This window comes from Macrobrachium nipponense, chromosome 5 (assembly GCF_015104395.2).
Source record: "Macrobrachium nipponense isolate FS-2020 chromosome 5, ASM1510439v2, whole genome shotgun sequence".
In the NCBI taxonomy this organism is placed as follows: Eukaryota; Metazoa; Arthropoda; class Malacostraca; order Decapoda; family Palaemonidae; genus Macrobrachium; species Macrobrachium nipponense.
Genome location: NC_061107.1, coordinates 79,299,455 through 79,324,761, shown reverse-complemented (window position 1 = coordinate 79,324,761; position 25,307 = coordinate 79,299,455). Strand labels below are relative to the sequence as shown.

General features: G+C 38.7%; 1 protein-coding gene across 5 annotated transcripts in view; it reads left to right on the top strand.

Annotated features, from left to right (window-relative positions):
- The window catches only part of LOC135215449 (metastasis-associated protein MTA1-like), a 234,983-nt gene that overhangs the window by 100,395 nt on the left and 109,281 nt on the right, over nt 1–25,307 (top strand). The gene's annotated exons all lie outside the window — the stretch shown is intronic.

Sequence of the window (25,307 nt, the reverse complement as noted above, 5' to 3'; positions counted from 1 at the left end):
TTATCAAGTTGAATTTATCATAATTTTATGTTTATAGTCCACTAAACAAAGACTCAAGTAGTACTGATAGAGAGAGAGAGAGCGCATTCCACAATAATTTGCAGATAAACCTTGTTGTTTGATCACATTCTGGATGTATATATTGCTAGCAATAGTCTTTAACCATTTTCATTCTGAAGAGTTGTCAGCTTAAGTGCCCATTTTTAAATAATTATTCTTGTTGTTGGCCAGGAACAGCATATTGCTTATTTTTACCAAAAATTTTTTGTATGTTTTTGTAAAAGAAATGTTCCTTGTTCACTGCAGTAATCATAAGATGCCCAAATCATTGTTTGTGTGGTAGGGCACAAAATTATTTATTTTATTCCACTTGGTAAAGAGTGAAGTCTGAGAAGTGTCATTTTTCAGAATAGTTATGAGATGATTTATAGTGTTGTGTCTAGTTATAGTAGCAGCTACAGAAGAAAGAAGCAATTTGCATTCAGCAGAGTAATCATACCCATTGGCCTGCATACTTGCTTTAAATTCCAGGATTTTGATAATTTTTATGTAAATATGTAATGCTAAAAGATAGAAGCTAAAAGCAAGAAGAATTCCACTACCTTCTCTTTGTCAGTTACTTGACAAGCTGCAACTATTGTTCCAAAAAGAAAACATTTGCATTTTTAATTTTCAAGCCTAAGGTAAAGTTTGAAAAATGTTTACTGACAGCGGCAAATATCTGCAAAGAGGATGGTGATTAGATATAAATTGTCTTTGAAAGACACTGTTATAGATATTAACAGAGCTACTCATTTGTAGTACTTAAATATGCCAGCAAGGTAATTTTTTCCAACGAATACAAACTTGCACTTTCTCGAATAGAGTTTACTTGCAAAAGGATTAGAACAGCTTTGGCTGTTCTAACTTAAAAACAAAATCTTGTCACTGGCTGATGACCTGTCATGACCTTATGTTTTCTCAGTCGTGAAGAGTGCTGGTTTCTCTTTTTAACTGTCTTCCATTTTTGTGGTGGAGTTTTCTTCTAGTGTGTGCCTTATGTGTGGGATATTCCTACATTTTCCATTGTACAATAACCCAATTGTGTGTGTGCCTCTCTGTAGCCAAGTGAAAAAGATAGTCCTACTTATATGTTTTCATGCATTACCAGGTAAAGAGTGAAGTTCACTGACTGTGCAGATGCTCAAACTAATAGGAACACATGTCTTTCAAAGCAAATCCAGAAGGGATGTCTTCTCCAATGATTTGTATGGATTGTTAGGCATGCTTTTAAAATACTGATGATAAGTGCCTACTAGGATATTTTGCAGTTTATCTCAGAATTATCTGATTGAAGTGCGACTAAAGAGGATATATTTAACAGGGTGGACATTTATTCTTTGATGGTGGTCAAAGACATTATACAGGCGGCCCTCGGTTAGCGGCAGGGGTTCCGTTCCTGGCCACCGACGCCAAGCGATTTTCGACGCTGAGCGATTTTAAAGCCTACGGCCGCCGCACACCACCTTTCGAAACTCTAGACCAGTCAAAGGCGCCGTAATCCCACAACGGCGCAATAAGTAAAAGTATATTTATGCAGTATAGTACTATAGAATTTACTGTACAGTACATATGGGTGTCTAGAGTATGTAAAGATTTAATAAAGTTTATACAGTGTACAGGTAGCTGTAGTGTTTCAGGTTACGATCATTAGTCTTGATAGTTCGATTTTATGAGAGATCAAATTACAATGGCCTAACTTTATCCATCTTCTAGTTACATAAGTTCAATAACAGCAAAAGAGAATGATGAAAGTATGGTTTTAACGTTATACTCGTTGCGTGAACGTGTACAACTATGAACAACCGAACGAGAAAACAACTTTTTTTTTCTAAGTACAACCGAACTGGATAACATCTGTTTGGCTTGTATTTCGATCATCGTACTACAGTGCAACATTACCGTATTTGTTATAAATGGCGTTATGTATAGAATAGAACTGAGATATCTTAATGTAATAACTTTATTCGCTATAGATCAGAGATCAATATAGATTAAAGATCAATCGGGAAATATACCGTTAAATTTAAACCTAATTATGACTGAAGCTGAGAAAACTGTTCAAGCTGCTAATGACTATTATCGTACATCGGCAACAAGGATAAAACTGCAGTAAACGTCTGCCATCACACACAACCATAGATAAAATTGGGATAAAATAATTTTAATCAAAACTACTGTGCTTGAAAGAACACATTTTACTGTTGGTTTCACGCTGATATAAGATAAATAACGTAAAGTTCGTATTACGATGATATAAAGGATTACGTATTGCGAACGGAATCACATAATTTTTTACGCAATAAACATGCCGCCAACGTAATCTGTTTACGAAAAAAATAGTAGTTCACATTCACAACGAGACATATTCAATAAATATTTCCACCTAAAAACACGATGTATAAGGAGAAATAACTTTGTCTCATATAAGTCAAGTATCTAGATATTCGTTTATGCTAACTAGAAGCAAGAGCATTCGCTCAGAATTGCGTTATGGTGAAACAGACTCGTATTCATCAGCTGATTTCAAACCACAACATTGGCCGCTCCGCGGAGTACGGGCTTAAGTTTGCCGTAGTATTTTAAAATACAATAATATGAGAATACATACAATATTCTTGGATACAGTGAAATAATGCATAACTTTTTAAAGGATTTATGGAAAAGATGCATAATTAATAAAATAACACAATGCATTTTTCGGAACTGGCGGACAAGAACGAACATGGAAAACCATCCCCTGACAACGTGGAGCGTAGTTACAAAGGCTGCCTTAATTTGTATCTTATTTCTGTACAAAAATGAAAATACCTTTACGCAATATATTTTCATGCACATTTTAAACATAAAAGCATAAACATTTGAAAAATCGACATCGATCGCTAAATTTGCACTTTTTTTTAACTCAATATTTTTGGAAGAGCGGCAGACGGCGGCAAAAAAAGTGCAAATTAGCGATCGGTGTCGATTTTATAAATGTTTATGCTTTTATGTTTAAAATGTGTATGAAAATGTATTACAAATAGGGTATTTTTATTTCTGTGCAGAAATATGATAAAAAGGCAGCTTTTGAAACTCCCCTTCAAGTTATCGACTACGATGTGTTTTTCAAGTTCGTTCTTGTATGCCGCGGCGGCATACAAGAACGAACTTGAAAACACAAACAGTAGTCGATAACTTGAAGGGGAGTTTCAAAAGCTGCTTTTTATCATATTTCTGCACAGAAATAAAAATACCCTATTCGTAATACATTTTCATACACATTTTCAACATAAAAGCATAAACATTTATAAAATCGACACATCGATCGCTAATTTGCACTTTTTTTAAATCGATATTTTCGGAAGAGCGGCAGGCGGCGACTTACAAGAAAGAACATAAAAAACATCGTATTTGGTATCGTGAAGGGCAGTTTCAAAAGCTGCCTTTGTATCATATTTCTGTACAGAAATAAAAATGCCTTTCACGTAATACATTTTCACACACATTTTAAACAAAAGCATGAACAATTATGAATCGACACATCCATAGCTAAATTTGCACTTATGTAACTCGATATTTTCGGCATAGAACAGCGTCAGAGGCATATATTTTACCCTAATACCTACGTAATAACTCTCCATAAAATTTGTTAATATAATTTGCATAACCTTTATGGTCTGAACGGCATTTCTACATATGTATAAACTCGTTAGACAACGGCGCTAGCGGCGCTGTTAACTGAAATTTGTGCCGTAAAGATACCTTTAAAATGCCTTATTTTTTTAATGAATATTTTTGACGACCGCCGTAAAACCGATTCGCCGTTGAGTGATTGCGCCGTTAACCGCGGGCCGCCTGTATTCTCATTTCTTAGGAAGATGAAATCTGCTAATGACAGAATAGTGGCATGAAAAGCATATGTTTAGTATGTTGATTTTGGTTGGAACAACGAAAAATGTTTTATGAAAAGGGTCAGTACAGGAGAAAGGAGACTGTCATCATTGTATTACTAAGCATCTTCAGCTTTTGTTCTGGCTAGTCATGATGCTGATCCATGTGTTTCTTCTCCTATATGAGATGCTTCCTTCCCTTCAGGTTCATCCAGTAATTCATTTTTGGATGCACCAGGATAGGTTTTGTGCGGTTTTGTACCTAATTATACTCCTTCATTCCCCACAGGGAGGGGGGAGCATCTCCATCTTTGTCGTATGTTTCAGCTACCAATGCTCACAAAATGGAGGGGATGTGGGCACTGTTAGACCTATCAGGGGTACCAACCTTGTATGGCTTGTTGTCTTAATACATGGTGTCATGCTTCCCTCCAGGGTAACCTCTATGGGGTCCCTTCACCCCTGGTCTACAGTTTATCAGGGTAACGCCACATCTGTAGTGGCGCATTGATTCCCATGCCACAGCATTTTGGATCTCATTTACAGTTCTAGCCGGGGTGCCAATATCTCCACAGTGCGTTATGCATCAAGCGTGATTACAGCACGGCCTGGACCCTCAGTGACATCACAATCCAACTTGGCTACCAACATGATGTCACAGCCTCCATTCACCCTTGCATCTTTGGTGTCAGTGAATACAACTAGGCTTTAGGATTCAGTGACACGCACTTTTATGGATAAATTACAAGCTTTAGAAGAGATAATAAATAAGACATCCAAAAGGAAAAAAAGACAATCCATCTTCTTGTTCTTCCTCTTCTGGTTCAGTGTCATTGCAAGCTTCGATGACATCAGTGCCCTGCTCCAGTCTAACATTGGAGGATAAGGGACTTCGTGGCAGATCCTCGTGCCAAGAGGAAAAGATTAATTTCTTCCTCTTCAAGCTAGGACTGTCACATTCTTATTAATAGGAAAGTGCAACAAGTAGTTGGTACAGCTTAAACAAAATGGCGGCCGTCATTCTAATGCGTCATCACAGCAAAAGAAATTGATGATGTTTGGGGTGGAAGCTGCTGTGAGTACAGTTGTAAGCATTGTGGGAAAGACATTTGGGGATTCTCTTGAACATGTTTAGAGAGTTTTCGTTGGGAATTCATCGATCTACAAAGACGTTAGCAAGTTCCAGAGTCTCCTGTAAGGCCTCTCAAGATGAGGAGAAAGGATGATAACGCTCCAATTAAAAGATTAAATAATAGTGTCGAAAAATTCTCCATTAGGTGAAGAGGTTCATCCTTCGAATAGACTGGGTGATAGTGAAGTTGTGGTTTGCCCCAGGCCAGAAGATCAAGGTCAAGATCCCCAATGGCCCTAGTTGACGGCTGTGGAAAGTTATTGATGTACGCGCTACTTTAAGGGAGCTGTCATGCTGGAGGAATAGACGGCTTTCTCGACCTAGATCAAGGAGCAGTGGAAGATTTAGATGTTCATGTTCACTTGGCGGTTTTTCAAGAACTAGCCAGTGACGGCCGTCGGATAACACGGGTGCTGCGGTCGTGGGATTTAGTGACCGCGAATCCCAGACAATCCCAGACGTTTGCCTGACGATAGCAGTGAGATACCTTCCTCGGCAGCCAAACAGATTGTTTTGGAAGCAGAGGAAGGGAGAATCAGAAGTGTCTTGCTTCTTGTGTGGAGGTCATTGACTTGATTCGTCAATTCAATAATCTTTCAATGAGGTCTGAAATACCTTCCAGCATAGCTCAGACTGGAATTGAAGCCCTATGCCGCTATGTTTAGGTCGAAGAGAGCTATAATAGTTATTAGTATTTTTCGATAGAGGTAGTTGTCTACTTACTACAGCAATTGGTTCCTACCAACCGGTCTTAAATCAATTTGGACGTAAGTCGGCCCATGTTAATTTACTGTTAAGAATATTATACTAGCCTAGCCTACACAGCATTACTTCATACATATATGGCATAGTAATTATTAATTTAAGCTAATTCTCTTGGTTCAATGCACATTGGCTTATGTTAATTCAGTACAAAGAGAAATGGAATAACATTTAACAAGTTAGTCTCGCGTATACGACAATGTTTTCATGTTACATATATCGTATATATGTATGAATACAGTAACCTAGCCTACAGTATACTGTATACCACATATACGATATAATTTAGAAATTTATTAATACAGTTGAATATCTTATAACCGGCATTCTATAGTCGTATTGTTTACAACTTCAAGGCAGCAAAAACTATGCTATATATCCTTTGTTTGTCTGATAGTAGTTGTTAGTAATATAAATACGTATGTGAAATCAAATATGTTTTTTATATTAACCTTGGAAGAATAAATATATATTTGTTCATATACGAAACAAATCTTCGATCTTGACACTAGGATAAATACTGACTGTTATTTTCTTACCGCCTTTAAGTGAGGACGTGCTTTGCTCCGTCCTTTTAAAGCCGGTTTAGTTTGCCCCCTGTTGTTTTCTATTTGTTGTTTGGAATTCCCAAGTATGTGAACATTAAGCCTTCTCATGCTGCGAGACTTCCTGGATATCACAAGAAGCAGATAAACACCCTGTTATTTTCTTGGACAGTTTCGACATTGAGGTACTCATCGTGTAGTAAGTTGTAGGTGAAGAAACTTAAGGTACGGTTAATTCGTTACCTGTGCTTTGGAATATCGCATATTCATATGGATTGCCTGTAATCCAAAGCTTTGATGTATCTGGATATGCTTTGGGAAGTAATTATGACTAATTGTGCCCCTTTCCTTGTGGGGAGAGGGGTGCATCGTCATCTTGTTTTCATTCCAGATACGTGGGTAGGGAGGATGCAGGTGTGCGGTAGGCTTCAGGCTTATCAGGAGAACCAACCCAAGAAGGACAGTTGGTTTGATGTATAACGTCATGTTACCACCCAGGATCCCACGTGATGGATGTCTCTTTTATTCTGAAATGCACTGAATGGCGGTCGGATGCATCGCCATCTGTAAAGAAGCAGATATTGCAACAAGGCAGCCTTTAATGTCAGGTTGCTATGCCTACGAGAATAACATCAACAGCCTTACACTTCCATTTTCATTTCGAGGTACAAGAGTACTTTACAACTATGCTTTCGGATTGGAGGTTTTTAATGCACATGTTTTTGAGAAAATACAAGCGTTAGGAGATATAAGTCACATAATGGAAAAGACAGGTCTTTCCTCTGTATCCTTCCTCTTAGGTGTCATGAAGCTTAGGTGACTGGCTTTGATGCCAGTGCGTTCTCCTGCCAATCCTGGAGAAATAGGGACTTCGTAGCTGATCCTAGAGCCAAGAGAAGTTTCTTCTCCATCTTCGACCCAGGATTGTTACATCCCTATTATATGAAAGCACAAGAAGTAGTAGTAATTGTCGAACAAGTGAATGATGGAAAATTAATTTAGTGTAGCTGCTGTGAAGAGTTGGAAAAGGCCAGAATCAGGGACTTTGTGTCTGATCCTCATGACGGGAGGAGAAGAATAATTTCTTCATCTTCGAGCCAGGACTGTCACATCCTTGTAAAGTGGAAGTGCCACAAAAGGTTGGGTCTCTTGATCTTGGCTGCAAGAGTGCCATAAGCAGCCTCACGCTTCCATCAAGCGTGTTGACGTCATAGCCAAAGCTGATTGCAAATGGCGGTAGTCATGACGTCACAGCCTACTGATTCTCGATTTACTTCGCTGCCTCCAGAACCTAATACGCTTTCTGACTCATTGGTACACACAGTAATGAAGAATAAACAGGATCTAGAGGTGAAATTGGCTAAGTAAGACAAAAAGAAAAGGCGTGATTCATCTTCTTCGTCTTCATCTCTAGATAGTGTCATAGCTAAGTTCGATGGCATCACTGAGTGTACCAGTCAAGCGTGGAGGATACGGGATTTCGTGACTGATCCTTGGGACAAGAGGAGAAGAGTAAATTCTTCTTCATCTTCGAACCAGGACTGTCACAGCCCAATCGGCAAGAAAATCAAGAAGTCAGTGGCTGTTAAGCTCAAAGCAATCGAACGAGTGAAAGCATTGGCGGTCGCTGGGCTAGCGGCCGACGTGGAGTTGCCAGTGGTGACTACAAAGAGTCTAAGAGAGACTACCATACCGTTGCTGAACTTGATACATACGCCGATGCTTTTACAAACGTTTTCCATGGATTCTAGATGTCAGAGTAATGAAATATGCTCTCATATTTGTATATAGGATTTATAGGATTGCAAACAGATACCTTCTCAAATCATACTGACTATAATATTTTCAAGATCAAGCCATCAGCGGCCATTAAAGATCAAAGATGCTGAGGCCGTATGGTTGGATGACCATGATGCATGCAAATAGATACCTTCTCAAATCCTACTGAATATTCGGGATTGAGCCATCGGTGGCCATTAAGGATCAAAGTTGCCGTGGCCGTATGGTCGGAAGGCCATGACGTATGCATATGGCTACCTTCTCAGATCCTACTAACTATTCGAGATTGAGCCATGATGCCCCCGGACGTTTGTCAGAGGGTAGGGGTGAATTAACGTCTCCTGTGGCTGAACACAGTGCGTTAGAACCGGAGGTAAGGGGAAACCAAGAGTTTCTAGCTTCGTATGAGGAGGTGATTGATTTGATTAGTCAATTCAATAACCTCTCGGGGAGCACGGAGACACCAACCAGCATGCTTCCCCGGGGATTTACATGGTGTTTGGTTTGAAAAAGGATATGAAAGTGTATGAATTACCTTGTTCTAGTCATGTAGAGTCCATTTTACAACACGTAAAATGCACTGATTAATGGAAGGATATGTATACCTCTTAGTAATCGAATGCAGCCTGAATGGTGGGAATTAGCATACTTTGGATTGATTCCAGAAGACTTTAGACCTTTACAAGTAAGAAGAATTCCCATGTTTTATATACTTGTTGGTATAAGCTGGTTTCTTCCTATAAGAATATTGACCAAACGCTTTGACTCTTACACAAATAGTTAAAGTTAATCGAAAGCTTGGTTCCTTCAAAAGTATTGTAGATCCATTCTTCTTAATGAAATCGAATGGGAACTAAAGTCGAAAGGAAGAGGTGAATTTCTTTTTTTCGCCACTTAAGGTAGCCAAGCCTAAGTTGGGCACTTGTAACCTAAGATGCTATAGCCAGGATAATTGGGTCATACTTTTCAGCCTAACAGGTGGTTATATTCGTAGCCTATTCCAGCCAGTCCGAGTCTACTGCTACTATCTTAGTTAATCTGAGTAGTAGTTCTTAGCTTAGCCTGTCCGAACTAACTGGTTTGGGTATGCATGTGCTGGCTTGGACCAACTAATGGTTGCGGTTTGGCTTTCCAACCTGCATTTACTATCTTAGATTAGTCTGAGTGGTACAATTCTTAGCTTAGCCTGGTCCGCGTAGCCTAACTCATAGGTTAGGTGGTTCCGACATACATGTCAACTTAGCCTAACAGTGCGTTGATGACATAACATGATCTGGTTGCTTGAACATGCCCTTACTGTCTTAGGTTGGGCAAATTCGAAACACTTTTACTTCCTCAGCCTAGAAGGTTGTGGTTGTTGCCTAGCATGGATAGCCCAAACTTTCTTGAACGGCTTTACCCTAAAGTCATTTAGTTTCTAGATTAAGCTAGACAATACTTGCCTAGCCTAGTTAAGTGTACATCTCGGATGGACTTCACCTACCCAAGTGATGGAGGAGTTAGCCTAGCGTAATTGGAAGTGTTAACATAGCTTAACCTAACCAAACCAGGGTCCTAGCCTAATTGGAAGGGTTAACATAGCCTAACCTAACCAAGCCAGGGTCAACCTGGTCTTGCCAACTTAAAACAAGTTAGTCAATTCTTAGTTGACTATTCCTACTTAGTCAACTAAGTAGGGGTTGTTGGCTAAGTTAACCTGGAATATGCAAATGGGTCTCTTCCATACTGGTCTAGTTTCTATATTGAAGTCATGAACCTAACATAGAGGGTTCGAGCTTCAGTTGGCTAGAGCAAGGCATCAGTACTTCATCATATCTGGAAGGGGAAAGTGGGGAGTTCCCATTCTTCAAGAGTGAGGTAGGGTGAAGGGACGTTGGGTACAATTCTGGACTAGGTTATTCGAGAATAGCACCATGATGGTTTCTGGCAATATACTATTTCCCTTTAGAGGGTAGCATATTGAACATATGCCCGTATATTTTAATAGGTCACCACATAAGGTGTTTCGTGGTTGGGAGCTTAGTTTTTACAAAAAACACTGAGCTGTTTAATAGCTCTCTTAGGGCTGAGCGCTGCCCTGAAGGATTGGATATTTTTTACGTGGCTAGGAACCATATTGGTCACCTAGTAACGGAACCTGCAGCTTATTCTGGGATCCGAATCGCACTATATCGATAAATTATTTTCTATCACTAGAAATAAGTTCTCTGATCCCGCATTGCCCAAGATGGGAGTAGGACCTCGGATCACCGGTTTGGTAGATTAGTGCACAAACCACTCGTCCAGAAAGGAACTCTTCTAATGGGGTTTCACCCTTTGAGGAGCCTGAGGATTTCATTTGCAATACTGGGAACAACCTGGAGGTTACGCAAACTCCAGGTTCTACCTGTTCCGCCATGTCCCGAATGGAAGGATGGGTTCCAGTACTTTAGGAGGACCGAGGATGAGTGACTGATATAGTTTATCATAGCACAATCATCGCTACAGGTTTGTGTGGGGAAGAGCCACAACCGATAGGTAGAATTAACCCTTTAATGCCGATTGGACGTATTAAACGTCAACGAAAATTGTCTGTCGGGTGCCGAACTGACGTATGGTACGTTGACGAAAAAAAATTTTTTTTTAAAAATTCGTGGAAAAATAGTTATAGGCCTACTTGGCAAAAACTTTTGAATCACCGCCTTGGGGGATGCTGGGAGCTCATGGATCAAGCTGTTGTTTTGTTTACAATTGTTACCCAGGTGCGCAAGCCCGAATTTCTTTCTTTCTCGCACTAAAAAGCATCAAGTGACACATCTCAGAAATTATTTTGTCACTTTGACATAATTTTTGGACCATTTTATATTAGCCGTTACATAGAGTATTATATATGAAAATGTGCGCAATTTCATGTAAAACACAACTAAAAACAACTCATGGTTGTAGCTTTTATCAGTTTTGAAATATTTTCATATACGTAAATAATGATAAATGCCAAAATTTCAACCTTCGGTCAACTTTGACTCTACCGAAATTGTCAAAAAACGCAATTATGAGCTAAAACTCTTATATTCTAGTAATATTCAATCATTTGCCTTAATTTTGCAACAAATTGGAAGTCTCTAGTATAATACTTCGATTTATGGTGAATTTATGAAAAAAAATAAAACTTTCCTCAAGTTCGAGCGGTAACTTCTGAAAAAATCATTCATTTTTTCGTCTGATTGTCGTAATGTTTGCACCATTTTAAATTAGCTGTTACATAAAGTTTTATATATGAAAATGTGCGCAATTACATGTAGAATACAACAAAAAATAACCCATGGTTGTAGCTTTTATCAGTTTTGAAATATTATTATATAAATAATAAGTGTCAAAATTTCAACCTTCGGTCAACTTTGACTCGACCAAAATGGTAAAAAAACACAATTGTAAGCTAAAACTATTACACTCTAGTAATATTCACTCATTTACCCTTATTTTGAAACAAAATGGAAGTCTAGCACAATATTTCGATTTATGGTAAATTTATGAAAAAAAACTTTTTTCCTTACGTCCGTGCGGTAACTTCCGAAAAAATCATAAAATTTTTCGTCCAATTGTCGTAATGTTTGCACCATTTTAAATTAGCCGTAAAATAAAGTTCTATATATGAAAATGTGCGCAATTTCATGTAGAATACAACAAAAAAACAACCCATGGTTGTAGCTTTTATCAGTTTTAAAATATTATCTTATAAAGAACACTGTGCCAAAATTTCAACCTTCGGTCAAATTTGATTCGACCCAAATGGTCAAAAACCGCAATTGTAAGCTAAAACTCTTACATTCTAGTAATACTCAATCATTTACCTTCATTTTGGTACAAATTGGAAGTCTCTAGCACAATATTTTGATTTATGGTGAATTTTTGAAAAAAATTTTCCTACGTCCTCGTGGTAACTGCCGAAAAAATAAAAAAATTTTCTTTTTCGTCCGATTGTCATAATGTTTGCAGTTTTATATTAGCCGTTACATAAAGTTTTATATATGAAAATGTGTGCAATTTCATGTAGAATACAACAAAAAACAACCCATGGTTGTAGCTTTTATCATTTTTAAAATATTTTCATATAAATAACTAAGTGCAAAAATATCAACCTTCGGTCAACTTTGACTCGACCGAAATGGTAGAAAAACGCAATTGTAAGCTAAAACTCTTTCATGCTAGTAATATTCAATCATTTAACTTTATTTTTCAACAAATTGGAAGTCTCTAGCACAATATTTCTATTTATGGCAAATTTATGAAAAAAAAAAAAAAAAAATTTTCCTAACGTCCGCACGGTAACTCTTCTGAAAAAGATCATATTTTTTCGTCCGATTGTCGTAATGTTTGCACCATTTTTAAATTAGCTGTTACATAAAGTTTTATATATGAAAATATGCGCAGTTTCATGTAGAATACAACAAAAAAACAACCCATGGTTGTAGCTTTTATCAGTTTTGAAATATCATACAAATAACGATAAGTGCCAAAATTTCAACCTTCGGTCAACTTTGACTCAACCGAAATGGTAAAATACGCTATTGTAAGCTAAAACTATTACATTCTAGTAATATTCAATCATTTACCTTTATTTTGCAACAAATTGGAAGTCTCTAGCACAATATTTTGATTTATGGTGAATTTATGAAAAAAAACCTTTTCCTTACGTCCGCGCAGTAACTCTTCCGAAAAAATCAGAAATTTTTTCGTCCGATTGTTGTAATGTTTGCACCATTTTAAATTAGCCGTTACATAAAGTTTTATATATGAAAATGTGCGCAATTTCATGTAGAATACAACAAAAAAAACAACCTATGGTTGTAGCTTTTATCATTTTTAAATATTTTCATATAAATAATGATAAATAGAAAAAATTCGACCTTCAGTCAACTTTAACTCGACCGAAATGGTCTAAAACTGCAATTGTAAGCTAAAACACTTATAGTCTAGTAATATTCAATCGATTACCTTCATTTTGCAACAAACGATTTATGGTGAATTTTTGAAAACTGTTTTTTTATACGTCTGCACGTTACGAATTCATACATCACATTGTGATAATATTTTCTCTGTGTTGCTTTTATCGTTTTACAATTTGTTATATACCAATATCATCGCAGTTTATTGTACAATACAATGAAAAAATAATTAACTCATTAGCTTTAAGGGGGCCGGCTGGCTAATGCCCTTTTTTAAGGACAGGACTTTGATATTCATACCACTTAATAAGGTGACTTGGGACATCTCCAAACCACATATGATTTTCGCCTCTGACCTTCGGTTTTGTGGCGCCAGGGCGATTTATCCCGAAAATAACCATTTTTCAAATTCTATCTCCTCCCTTAATATTTAATATTAAGACTTGGGATTACTACCATATATAGACCTGTTGTAGACCTCCAATCGAATGAAGTTTTTTTTCTAAAAGTCATTTTTTTGCTAGATATGAATTTTTCAATATGGTAAAAAAATAATCCCTATAAATCAGGAGAAAAAAAATTTAAAAAAAAAATACGAAGCAAAAATTGGAAAAAAGGGCTCTATTTGATTATTCTATAATGTCTTTCTGAGTTATATACCAAATTCCAATGTTATAGCTTTAAAACTAAGTGAGAAAAACTAAAACTTTGTTATTTATCATAAATGAAGATCTCTTTGCTCAAAGATCGTAGCTTTGGGCATAGTGTGACGTGTGCTGTCAAGCAAGACGGGGGCGTTACTAAGCAACCCTCCCCACTCTCTTCACTAACTACGCATATATTATGATATTCTGTAATAATACTTGAGCGATTTTTCTTCGTCTGTATGTTAGCGAGATGTTTTCCTTGTCTTTTCTCCTCATTGGCATGATGAAATTCTTGCCGAAACATACGTAAAAGCGGGCGAATGGCAGAGGTGAAATGGAACGGGTAGACTACTTGAAGTCTGTGATCGCACTAAATCAGGACTGGACTTGGTAGCTGAGTCTGAAGTCTCCTTCTCAACTCAGGGAATGTCTACAGATGCCATTTCTCCCAATTTCTTTGACAATAATTATCAAAATTTACGATAATAGAAGAAATATTGCATTTTCTTGTACGGTTTAATGTTTTAGGCTTATTGAGTTACGATAACTAATTACCCTGTAACTACAAAAGTAAGAGGAATTTTGACGAAATATTTCATATACGTATTCTCAGTTGCCATATGAAGCTCCATGAATTTTTTCATGACTTTTGCATTTTTCACCCTATACCACCATATATAGGGGTTCCGGCCGGCCCCCTTAACCGTTTTGCTCACAGCACGATTTGTATACAATTATATATGAAACTTTTTTTCGCGCTGTCATATATTCCAATATTTATATATGATAATGATATTTTTTTCATTTCTGATAAACTCTTAATCTTGAAAATTTAGCGTGCTGTGATTTTTTGGAGAAAAAAGAAGAAAAAAAAAAAAAAAATTAAAAAAAAAAAAATCCCCCCCCCCCCCCCCCCCGCTTCGGCGCTCACTTGCGCTCATATGGGAGACACCTTTGGAAATACCGGCTCGATGTTTAAGGGTTAATATCTCAAGGTCTGGAGGTTGACCAGTATCTCCTTTTGAACTAATAGTTCTCAGTTTTTGTGTGTAGTGTCACCTCGGACGTAACAAGACTCCAAAGGTCGTTAGCTCATACAGTGGTCCCCCCGTATTCGTGGGGGATGCGTACCAGACCCCCCCCACGAAAAGTTAGAATCCGTGAATGTTTGGAACCCCCCTCTAAAAATGCTCATAAACTCCTATCCTGAACATGCAAACACCAAAGTATCCCTAAAAAGACATCCCTCATCAAATATACATCAAATATCCTATTATGGTTCATATTAATCTTTGAAATATTATTATACTGTTTTAAAAGTAAATCTTACATTTTATGGTATACATAAATACCTTCATATTAATCTTTGAAATATTTATTAATACTTGTTTTAAAAGTAAATTCTTTACATTTTTGGTTTATCATAACATCTATGTAAGTACTGCGCATGACTTAGTTACGTATGTGAAAATAATTCAGTCCCCCCATAAGTATTCAGTCATGCACGTTTTCTTTCATACTGTTACTATTTGAGACATCCATTTTCTTTTTACAAGGGAAACAATTGTATGTGAAATCACAAATACCAAATGTCTACTTAAAGTATTATCCTACATCAAATATACCATTGAAGAGAGAGAGAATAACTCCTTATGATTTCAATAGATTGAAATGAACGTCTGTAGGCAACTTTTTTTCCCCTCCCTTAAATACATATATTTCTCCAGAGAAGAGAGAAAGAGAGGACTGCAATTATGTTTGTCTGTATCAATTATTTTGCTGAGAGCGAGAGAGATAAAAGAAGGAAGAAATAGAAACACCAAATGTATACCTTATGTAACATCCTGCATCAAATTTACATTAAATTATTATCAATTACTGTATTAATCTTAGAGATTTTATTAATATTATTTCAAAGTAATCCTAAACATTAGTAGCCTTAAAGATATATACTTATACGTACTTATAACACTTGCAGCCTAGAGAGACAGAGTTTACCACTATGACAAGTATCTTGGGAGAGAGATGAGAGAGAGACGAGAGAGAGAGAGAGAGAGAGAGAGAGAGAGAGAGAGAGAGAGTTGTCCTTACAGTACTTAAAAGAGAGAAATGGAATGATTATTGTATTTAAAATACTCGCATATGAATTTTGTACTTACAGTTATAGTATTATTATTGGAAAATATTAATGGTAAACTTATTACATACATGTCCATGAAAATGATCTCATCTCAGTAAGAGAGAGAGAGAGAGATTACCTAAAACCATTAAATTTGTTGACCATTGTATGGCATTGTTACTTTCCCAGCTCCAGTTGACACTGGAGTTGAGGTAGGGCGGAATTGATACAGGAAAGACGAAGGGAAGAATTTTCATTTGAAATTAGTTATCGTATTATTACTACTTCTATTATTATTATTATTATTATTATTATTATTATTATTATTATTATTATTTGAAAATAAAACAAACACGTATCTACCATAAAAAATTCTCTCATCTCGGTAAGAAAGAGGAGTTATCCTTACAAGTGAAATGGAAAGGTCATTTTCATCTCTTTAAAATATTACCAATATGAATTTTTTAATTACAGTTTTATTATTATTATTATTACTATCATTATTATTAAATAACTGAAATTATCAATAAAAATTTTACATTTTACATACTAGTACCATAAAAATTCTTTCATCTCGGTAAAAGAGAGAGAGAGAGAGAATGTGTTTATCTCTCTCTGTTCTCTCAAAAAATACTTATAACGCTTCCAGCGAAAGAGAGGGAGGGAGTTACCACTATGACACATTATCTTGTGTGGCAAAAGAGAGAGAGAGAGAGAGAGTTAACCTTAATTAAAAGTGACATGGATAGATTAGTATTGTATTTCTTTAAAATACTATCACATAATATGAATTTTGTAATTACAGTTATTATTATTATTATTATTATTATTATTATTATTATTATTATTTGAAAGTATTAAAAACAAATAGTACAAGTACTATAAAAAATCTTGAGTCTCAGTAAATGAGAGAGAGAGAGAGAGAGAGGAGAGAGAGAGAGAGAGAGAGAGAGAGAGAGAGAGAGGGGGGGGGGGAAATTTCATGAGCACTTGATGGCAGCAACAAAACAGCTCCTTCCCCCTCTTGTCACTTAACTTGATAAGTATATCTGACAGTTTTAGTACCTGGAGTTAGAGAAAGAAGACTGGGATTTCCTTCATTCTTCCATAATTTTTTTAATTTATAAGCTAAAATCTTACTAATTCACTATGGCATTTTCTTTAATTAATTGATATTTTTGCTTTATAAATTAATATTAATATTTGAAAATAGTAAATCATTTATTTATCATACAAAAAAACATACATCCTTGTAGGAGAGAGAGAGAGAGAGAGAGAGAGAGAGAGAGAGAGAGAGAGAGAGAGAGAGAGAGAATCATTTAAACTTATTAAACTTACTAATACAGTATTAATCAAAATTAATATTTGGAAACTAGTAAATCATTTTTGTATCATAAAAATGTATTTAGTCATGAAAATAAACATCAAAATACACTAATTAGTGATTATTTTCGTCTGAAAATTTTGAATGGGCGAGTCCGTCCGCGAATAATTTCTAGATAGGTTCCAAAGAAAAATCCGCGAATGTGAGAGTCCGCGAATCCGGAGAACGCGAATACGGAGGGACCACTGTATATACAGAATGACTCTGGCCGTGACTGCCTGTATGGTGGACGTTTCTTTCCATCAGAGGCATTGAGTCAGTAGACAATGATCTGGTGGAGAGGTTGTCGGAACAGAGGGAAGAATCTCTGTAATTACATGTTTACATGCATGGGGATATACATTGGGCTGGTGATTGGGCATGTGAATATCGCTTCACACTGACTAATTTTCAGATGAATCAGGAGCAGTGAACTGGATGGGGCACATAAGAACTCCGATCTGATAAGTGAAATCATACTCTGTATCAGAGTAGGCTTGATGGATTACTACCAGGCACATACATCAGTCACGTTACAGGAAACTGACCGTGGGTGGTGGTCTTCCCCTGACCTTGGTAGAGTGGGAATACTCAATAACCAGGTTTTTGACATAGACTCAAAAGTAGTTACATCAGTTCCAATTTGCCCCAGAATTCGGGATAATGAGTCAATGCAGCACAGGTCATGATGACAGATACATTTCTTAGTCATGCTCAGTATGGTGTGAGTATGTGTGTGAGACCTTCAGGAGGGCCGGCTTTGACTTGGCAAAGTACTCTGGTTATAGAAAGAATTACGTCTCCTAGAACAAAAAGGTGGTAGGTGTAGAGGAACAGGCCAAACAGAGGCGATCGGTCAAGCTTATTCCTTGCTTGTCAAGTTTTACCATTGAGGTTATACAGGAGAGAAGGTCATAAGAGGAATATGGGCCTTCTGGCATTTAAGAACATATTTGTTAAAATGATCGTGACGGTTGGTCTGTGACTGTATTGAAGCTCAAAAGTGAGCAGTTTTAAGGAGGTGTCTGTCTATTCATTGAATTTGAGGGTGGGTTCATTGTCATGAAAACCACTTTCAATTACCTGAATATATATATAATGTTGCCCAGAGGTCCTTGGACACAATTTCCTTGGGTCCTTTGGTGGCTGCTCAACAAATGGTGTAACTCATCCAGTACCCCTGGCTGGTCAGTTGGTATCTTGTCTAAGATGATAGTATGAATGTGAAATGGAGGAGTTAACTGGCCTCTTTCCTTTTCAAATTTCTGTCTCCTTCTTTACTTAGGGCAGTAAGAAGAGTGTACCATCATAAGCTGGAACGGACAAAGTACAGGTGAGTGAAGTGGCCATACTGTTAAGGTTAGTATCAGTAAGATACCTTTCAGTAGCAGGACATTCCTCTCTTTAGCAAGGGGGAGAGGAATGATAACAAACCTACACGAGTGGATGAATTGGTTTGTTAAGGGAACAGATCTTCTTATCTTCCTAGGACGCAATGAACTATGACATTGTGTAAAAACCCAGAAGTCTGACTCTATGATATTCATGTCTTAGATTTGGAAATACTGGTCAGTTGTTTCATAGAATTCTAGTATTCAGAAAACTGATCAAAGGTGGCAAACTCCCAGTTGGTTAATAGTACTTACCTTCCACCAACAGTAAGTCTATACTAATGTTAAGACCGAAGGTTTGTTTCAAGTAGAATATTTAAAAATTACAAATTTTTAACTAATTTGTATTTTTCATAACATACAAACCTAAGGTCTTAACATACAAAGGCCCATCTCTAACCACCCCTCTATCAATTAACCTGGGTTGGAAGAATAACTAACGGGGTCACGAGTTAATGGGGGTTATGTGGAGGTGGCTCCACAGGTCTCGTGACCAAGCACAGAGGCCAATAGTCCCTTGCGTACACAATTATTTTAAACTTTACCGGTTTCCAGCTGGCACTGAGTATTTATCCTAATGTTAAGACCTCAGGATTGTAAGTTATGAAAAATACAAATTAGTTAAAAATTTGTAATTTTTAAATATTCTACTTGAGAATGCTCAACCAAGCCAAACCTTTCAACTTTAAATCAAAACAATGAGACATTTCTCAAGCACAAATTCCTTACTTTGTATGTGCTTGAGAGACCATTTTGATTATATCTTTTATGTAACTGTGTATTTACCGATTCGATATGCCACCCATGAGATTATATGATGCTAGAGGCAAGAAGTGGAAGTATAAATCTTTATCCATGCTAGAAAATCTTTTATTTCTTTAGCGAATAGTTTACTGTTCATTTTCTTCAATAGATGGCGCCGCTGTGTTTTGTTTATGGTTTGACAGCGACATTCAAACGCAGTTATCGCCAAAATTCATTCATTATTTTGTTCATCTCTTTATCCTCTACAATAAAACTCAACTAAGAAACTAATAGTGATGATTATGAAGCTATGAAATTTTGGATATGAAAGTCACTGATAATAAAGTGCAGATTCTGAGAAGTTTAGTACTGCACAGGCAGTCCCCAGGTTACGATGGGTGTTCCGTTCTTGAGACGTGTTGTAAGCCGAAAATCGTGGTAAGTCAGAAAATCAACAAAAACCCTAAGAAAACCTAAGTTTTAATGCTTTGGAAGCATTCAAAATTATGTAAACTGCGTTCTTATTGCATTTTTCATCAAAGAAAAAACCTTCAAATATTGATTATTGCGCATTTTTGGTGTCATATTTCTTCTGCCAGATCAGCATTGGTGGCGTCGTAACCCTGGAACGTGTCGTAACCCTGGAAATAAACCCTGGAAATAATTTCTGATGAATATAACTGAAAAGCGCCTTAACCTCGGAACGTCGTAAGCCGAACCCGTCGTAACCCGGGGAATGCCTGTATTTAGACTTACGATTGGGTAGGCTAACTCGGGAATGTAGACTGACTAAATATGTTAAAGTACACTATTTTAAAGAAATTTATACTATATAAAGTTATAAAATGACGAAGTTAAAATATATGAGTAATAAAATTATGAAAGGCAGTGTCAGAACGTAGCTATTAGTAGGCTAAGTTGGAAACTAGGCTATTTTTATGTGGAATTACCTAAAGGCTTCATTTTTTTAGATATATTTTATATTCCGATGTCAGGCTATTTATAAATTAAGAATACAACGAACATACAACTTTACAGTGAATCTTTTAGAAAGTTGTACATTATTGTATCCAATAATATTGTATGTACAGTAATCCCTCGCTACTTCGCGCCTCAAGTTTCGCGCCCTCAGTGCATCACGGATTTTTCAAAAGTATTCATAAAAAATTCAAAGTTGAGAAAAAATGGCGTGGGCGCTAGCAGAAGGCAGAGAGAGTACATTAGAACATCGGGTATCAACACAGAGATGGCGTGTAACACCCTCTACATCCTCTGGTAAACCCAAGAAGAAGAGAAAAATGATGACGGTGAACGAGAAAGTGAAATTATTGGACATGCTTAAGGCTGACAGTAGCTATGCGTCTGTTGCCCGCATGTACGGACTGAATGAATCAATGGTTCGCTACATAAAAAAAGACGAATTAAAAATCTGTAAAACTGCCTCAATAACGTTCTCCAAGGACACTAAGCACGTTGTGACTTCTCGTAATAACAGGATTGTGCAAATGGAGAATGCGTTATCAGTGTGGATAACGGAATGTATACTACGCATTTAAAAAGTAGGGGGGACCCTACTGCGTGGTTTTTCACTTATCGTGGTTGGTTCTGGTCCCCATTAATAGCGATAGGTGAGGGATTACTGTACTATTCTCATATTAAAAATATTAACAAAGCGGTCAATGTTTTGTTTTTGAAATCAGCTGATGGCGAATATGAGTATGTTCGCTGTGTTTACGTTTTATTTCGCCGTATTTAACTCAATTTGGAGCGAATTGCCTTACTTCTAGTTAGTATAAAATATCTAGATACTTTACTTATATCAGACAAGGTAATTTGTCATTATACGACGTGTTTTGAAGTTGAAATATGAATTTAATACATCTCATGAACTAAATTATTTTTTTGTTAACGGATTGCGTTGTGGGCATGTTTATTGTGGAAAATATTACTTGACTCCGTTCAGTATTTTTACTTGATTTCATCATAGTACGAGCTTTACCGTTAGTTACGTTACTTATCTTTTATCGGCATGAAAACAACAGTAAAATGTGTTCTTTCAAGACCTGAAGTTTTGATTAAAATTATTCTCTCCCAATTTTATCTGCGGTTATGTTTGATAGCATAAGTTTACTGGAGTTATATCCTTGTTGCCGATGCATGATAATAGTCATTAGAAGCACGAAAAGTGAGCTGTGTGTGTAGAGAGGCAGGGACTGGGGAAAAATGTTGTATGTTCAGCTGGACACCATTCTTTCTTGCTCAAGTCGCTTCCCAGTCGTTTTCGTTGTGGGTGGTCGTAAAGTCGATCAGTCGTAACTCGCATAGGTCGTAAGTCAACAACTGGCTGTACACTCAATTTTTATACATTCAACTTCCCTGGCAGATATATACTTAGCTATAGACTCCGTCGTCCCCGACAGAAATTCGAATTTCGCGGCACACGCTACAGGTAGGTCAGGTGATCTACCGCCACTGCTGCTGGGTTACAGAACTAGGAACCATCCCATTTTCTAAAACAGATTTGCTCTGTCGAGGGTAGCCATAACATCGTTGTTGTTACCTCCTGACTTGGATTTCGTTTTTCATCGCCGTTGATCTTCTGGACTGTCTTTTTGGTGACGTATTTGGATCTGTGGTTTGGCATACGCTTTTGTGGAACGTTTTTTGGATTTTGGCTTTGGATTTTGCTAAAAAATGTCTGATTCTAGCTGCGAAGTTAGAAGATGTATGAATGAGGGTTGTTTGGTGAGGCTACCGAAAGTGTCGTTAGATCCTCACAAGCTATGCAAGAAGTGTAGGGGATATGAATGCACGAGAAATAACACGTGTGATGAATGTGTGAATATGGATGAGGAAGGATGGAAGAAACTAGATTCCTACTTAAGGAAACTAGAGAGAGATAGGGTTAGAAAGGCTGTCTCTAGAAGTATGAGTAGATCACGCTCTAACGAGCCAGTTAGTATAACTAACCCCCAAGTAATTGCTTCCTCACATGCAGTATCAACCTCTCCCGTAGCAGATGTTGCAAGTTCTGCTACGGAGATTGCAAATCTGAAGACCGCATTAAGAAGGATGGAGCTTGAAATGCAAGCTCTTAAAGGTAAGAATGTGGAAAGTGACATAAGTGTCCCCAGTTAGTGGAGGGTGCGTCTGATCGGCTCTGTCTCGCTCCCAGACCTAGACCTCTTCCAAGCTCCCAGGCCCAGAGGAGAAGGAATGTCGACAGTCGTACGGAGGTTACGGAGAATCCCCACCGGTCAGGCGTCCCTCGGCAGAATCTGTAGCGTCCCAGACTGCCAAGGCACGCCATTGGAAAGACATCCTGAAAGAGTGCTTTTCGTCATCCGATTCGTCTCCTCGAAGAAGTGGATGGACTTCCGACGAATTGCCGCGTCCGATCAAGAGGAGTTGGAAAGCTCCGACGTTGGACTCGAGCCTGGAACGTTTTCCGGACGATTCTCCCTACGAGAGGAAAAGAGCCAAAAGGACAATATCTCGATCTTCCTACACCTTCCAGAGCGCATTCTCCTATTCATGACAAAGAGAAGGAAGAAAACAGCGACGGACATCCTACGTAAAATGCAGGAGCAGATTTCCTCTTTAGTAGGAGTATTGAGAAAAGACCTCCCGAGGAAAAAGGACGATTTTCTTCCGAAGGGCGTTCCGGACTCCAGACTTATCTCCTCTACTCCTCGTACGAGTACAGAGAGGAATAAAGAAAGAAGGATGAAAACTCATAGAATTGAGACGCAACATACGGACAATGACGAAGAGTGTCCGAGTCGGACAGAACCACCCAGGCGCTCGGCGCCAGAATTGGACTACTCGGACGGGAAAAAGTGTCCTACGCGGACGGCGCCAACCAGACCATTCCATTCGCCAGAAGCGGACAGCCCGGCCACAGGCAGATATGTCCTATGCGGACAACTATGTTCAAGCGATGCCTGCCTACCGCGGACAGCCGTGGCAAGGCGGACAGCCTGGATAGGAAAAAAACGTCGTGCGCAGGCAACTCCGTCCGGGCGCCAGGAGCCAGAAGCGGACAAGACGGACAGGCAGAAGTGTCGTACTGGAATGACACCAGCCAAGCGCCAAGTTCCATATGTGGACAGCTCGGACAGATGACACAGTCCGAGACGGACAGATACGTCCAAGCGCATTGAAAAAGATTTTCTTCAAAAGAACAATACGGAGAAATCAACCAGGAAGCGTCTCTTTATGATTTGGACCAGGAACGGATTTCTCTGGACAGAGACGAAAGACGTCGCACAGGCGGCCGTCGTCCTGTTCACGATATGTCCGTTTCTGGTGAAAATCTGCCGCAAGCACAGCTGTCTCCTGAGAAGAATGCAAAATGTCGCACAGGCGGCCGTCATTCTTGTCAGGAGGGCTTAGATGATTATCGAGTTTTTTCTCAGGATCGGCATTCTCCCGACAGGACACAAGATGTCGCACAGGCGGCCGTCGACCATTGTACCGGGAATGCAGTTGATCCTGCGAAGAGTCCTTCACCTTGCGAGAAGAGACGTTCTCCCTCGGCTAATAATGATTCTCCGGTGGAACTTGCATTAGAAGATGTCTCTGACACCGAAGATCAAAAAGCGGCGGGACTATCAGACTACAAAGCGTTGGCTGCGCTTTTACTCCAAGAATTTGGAGATTCATTGAGTCCTGCCGCTCCTCCTTCTCCTCGGTCGCTGTTCACGAGCGCGAAAACCGCAAAGTCGTCCTCCTTCTTGAAGATGCGGCCGACAATTTCCATGAAGAAGGCTTTGCAGTCTTTGGAAATTGGCTTAACTCCAAGAAGGAGGCGGGAAAGACTGTCTTTACCTGCCCTCCCTCCAGACTTTCTGGGAGGAGGGGTATCTGGTATGAGACAGGCGAAGCAATGGGACTCAGCCCTCCCAGCGACTGCAGAGGCAGATTTCTCAACGCTGGTGGACGCGTCAAGGAGACGCTCTCTTTCTTCAGCCAAGACAACTTGGGGAATGTCTGAAATGGACCATCTCCTCAAGGGATTGTTCCATGTCTTGGAAGTTTTCAACTTTCTGGACTGGTCCCTTGGGGTGATGGCCAAGAGGACATAAGACAATGAACAACTGAGCCCCGATATCCTTAATAGTATTTTGACTTGTATGGATAAAGCAGTGCAAGACGGATCGGGAGTAAGTGGCCTCGCCTTTTCGGGGGGCGGGAATACTTAAGAAGAGAACTGTATTCAGTTCTTTTCTTACGAAAGCTTGTCTCTCCGGCACCGAGGAGGTCGTCCCTTCTGTAACGCTCCCCTGTTCTAACCAGCTTTGTTTTCCCTTCTCAGTTAGTGAAAGATATTTCTCACTCACTTACTGAGAAGGCGACGCAGGACCTTCTGGGTTCAATCAACCAAAAGGCCGAAGACAGCTGTTCCTGCCACGAAGGGGGAGACACGGGTCCCGAAGCCGCCCTTTCGAGGGAGTTCATTTTCGAGATCCTCCTTTAAGAAGAGAGTAGCAGAAAGAAGAGGTAGGGCTTCTGCCTTTAGACCTACAAGAAAAGCAAATGAACCTCAAGTCCTCCAAACACCAGTAGGCGCCAGACTACTGAATTTTGCAGAAGAATGGACGTCGAGAGGGGCGGACAACTGGTCCCTCTCAATTGTGAGGAGAGGATATCTCATCCCCTTCAGGGACAGACCTCCCTTGACGTCTATTCTGAGAGAACTGTCGGCGAAGTACGCGGACCCTGTCAAGAGGAAGATCCTTCTGCAATTAGTAGAACAAATGTTGGACAAGGAGGCCATAGAATTAGTTCCGGATCCACACACTCAGGGCTTTTACAATCGACTGTTCCTAGTTCCGAAAGCCTCGGGAGGGTGGAGACCTGTCCTGGATGTGAGCGCACTGAACCGATTCGTAGAGAAACAGAAGTTCTCTATGGAAACATCCAAATCGGTGCTAGCGGCTCTGCGTCCAGGAGATTGGATGGCCTCCTTGGATCTACAAGACGCATA